Genomic DNA, 2,949 nt, shown 5'->3' with positions numbered 1-2,949 from the left:
GTAGCCCTGCAGTAGTTCTGTGTATAGCCTGCCTCCGCTCCCTAAGGTTGGAATGCTCTGTAGGTAGACCAGCACTTCCCAACCTGAATTCTCTATTCTCCAATGAAACTTCTAGCTTTCACTCTGAACTGGGTATAAGACTTCTATTGCCAACAGGATGATAAGAGGATATTAGAAGTGGAGATGGAAAAAAAAAGTGCTGATGGTTGCACAGCAATGTGACTGTAATTGTACCACAGAATGATATGCTTACATATGGTTAAAATGACACATCCTATGTTTCACTATATATATATATATTCATAAATGTATTTTACTTTTCTACAATTATACAAAGCAAGACTGTTCCCCACCACACCCCAGAACATCAAGCCAAGCCCACTACTGTTGAGTCCACTCTGACCCCTAGCCACACTATAGAACAGAGTAAGCTGCCCCAGGTGGGTTTCCGAGGCTGTAAATCCTGATGGGAGCATAAGGTCTCACCTTTCTCCAGCGCACCGGCTGGAGGGTTTCAATTGTTGGTCTGCCAGTTAGCAGCCGAATGTGTAACCCACTAGGCCATCTGGGTTCCTTGCCCCAAAAAAGGTCACTTGTTCTTCTTTAGAAGAGTGGGAGGGAGGGAAAACATAAGGACAGAAAAGTTTTAAGTCATCTAACTTCAACAAATAATATGATTCCTTCACAGGGATTGGCTAAGTACAATCTATTGGTCAGAGCTGGTCTTCACACCTCTTTCTGTGAATAAACTTTATTAGAATAAACCCACTGACACTGAATTCATTCAGACTCATAGCAACCCTATAGACAGAGTAGAACCGCCACTGTGGTTTTCTGAGACTGGACATCTTTATGAGACAGACTCGACTCTCTCCCAAGAAGCAGTTCTTAGGTTCCAACTGCTGACCTAGCAGTTGGCAGCCCAGAGAATAACCCACTCAGCCACCAGGGTTTATTGGGATAAAACCACACTCATTTGTTACATATTGGCTGTGGCGCATTTTGCTACAAATGCAAAGTTGAGAGGTTATGACTGGCTGTGTGACCACAAAGCCCATAGTTTGTAGCAGTCTGGCCCTTTGCAGAAAATGTTTGCCGAACTCTGGTCTCTATCTTTGGTTCTGAAGTGATCAAAGAATCAGTTCCTGGCCCTTTTTTTCTACGGGTTATGATTTTTCCCCAGGGGCTCCTTGTCCCATGTCAGGGCTGAGAGAGGATGTATTTTCCAATGGGTAACTGTAACAGGCCTTACAGCTCTTCCATAAGGCATGCACATCGTACAGCTAACATATTACAAGCTGATGGGCAATATCATAAGCAAATAACAGAACGGACCAGCAATGAGGTAAGTCATCATCTTGACCTAGTGCTAGACCTTGAACACCCCCTAAATCCAACCCAAGGGGTTGCTACATTTACGATGGGTTGGTTATTGAACCTGATTGCTTTTAGTTACAGAAAACCTTTAGGCATTGTGAAGTAGCCAGACACAGAAATAATTCATCTTATATGATAGCTCCTTTATTGGGGATTATTGGTATTGGTATTTATATGGTAGCTTCTTTTATTGGGGATTATTGGACAGACTGTGTTCAGTCATGAGAATGTATATATAAACTAATTAAAATGATCTTTTTAAAAAACTTTTATTAAAAGATCATTTTATTGGGGCTCTTATAACAATCCATACATCAATTTTGTCAAGCATATTTGTGTATGTGTTGCCATCATTATTTTCTATACATTTAACTTTCTATTGAGTGTATCAGCTCCTCTTCCCCCCGGTGACCCCTTGATAAATTATAAATTATTATTTTCATATCTTACACCGACTGCTGTCCCCCTTCCCTCACGGTTTCTGTTGTTCGTCTGGCAGTGGGGGGGGGGCCCCCGCAGAGGGAGTAGTGGTAATGTGCGGATCATTGTGATCGGTTCTCCCTTCCTCCCCTACTGGCCCCACCTTCCCCCTGACCTCTGGTATCACTACTCCTGTCCCTGTTCCTGGATTCTGTGTGTCCTGAGCTCCTCTCTTACCTGTACCTGTGCACATGCTCCAGTCTGGCCCGCAGAGAAAGGCAGGACGGGGGTCGTGATGGTGGGGGATGAGGAAGCCTCAAGGAACCAAATGAATATTGTGTTTCATTGGTGATATACTGTGCATGGGTTGACTCATCACTTCCTGGTGACCCTTCTGTGAGGGAATGTCCAATTGTCTACAGATGGGTTTTGGATCTCTGCTCCAACCCTGCTTATTCTCAACAATGTTTTTTGTTTGTTTGTTTGGGGTCTTCTAATGCCTATTACCCAATGCTTCTTCCATGCGGGCTTGTTGCTTCTCTGCTAGATGGCTGCTTGTTTAACTTCAGGTCTTTAAGACCCCAGATGCTGTATCTTTTGAGAGCCAGGCACACCTGCTTTCTTCACATTTGCTTATGTACCCATTTGGTCTTCAGTGATCATATCAGGAGGGTGAGCATCACAGAATGCCAGGTTGTTGGAACAAAGTGTTCTTGCCTTGAGAGAGGGCTTGAACAGAGGCCCAAAGTCCATCCACTACCTCAGTGTATTGCCATATAAATATATGTACATAGGCCAATACTTCTATTTTTATGAATTAGTGTATTTACATATGTACACACCTATGTGTTTGCACCTATGGAAAGCTCTATCCATAGTTTGCTTCCGAGGTCTTCCCTCTGTTTCCTCCTGCCCCACCATCATGCTCACCCTTCTTCTTCCTCTTAGTAATTCCTCTCAGCTAGATTGCTGTTCCCCCAGCACCACCTGAATCTCTACGTGCTCCTTGTTGATTTTAACTCCCTATTTGCTCACCACTCCCTTCCCCTGCCTCCTGCTCCCCCCAAGTCCCTCTGGAACATCAATCTGTTGCTTTCACTTCTAGCTTGCTTCCCATGCCTATCTTATAAAGGTAGGTAAAACCAACAGTAA

At 43.8% G+C, this 2,949-nt stretch overlaps 1 protein-coding gene across 1 annotated transcript in view; it reads right to left on the bottom strand.

The window, feature by feature from the left end:
* The window catches only part of PLEKHA8 (pleckstrin homology domain containing A8), a 54,515-nt gene extending 53,973 nt beyond the window's left edge, over window positions 1-542 (bottom strand). The window contains exon 1 of the mRNA XM_045288856.1: window positions 487-542. The gene's annotated coding sequence lies outside the window, so the exon portion shown is untranslated. The remainder of the gene's footprint in view (window positions 1-486) is intronic.
* Between the last annotated feature and the right edge of the window lie 2,407 nt (window positions 543-2,949).

Source organism: Echinops telfairi, unplaced genomic scaffold, assembly GCF_000313985.2.
Source record: "Echinops telfairi isolate 266 unplaced genomic scaffold, ASM31398v2 ScPeMD7_23;HRSCAF=83, whole genome shotgun sequence".
In the NCBI taxonomy this organism is placed as follows: Eukaryota; Metazoa; Chordata; class Mammalia; order Afrosoricida; family Tenrecidae; genus Echinops; species Echinops telfairi.
This window is presented reverse-complemented; position numbering and strand designations above follow the sequence as displayed.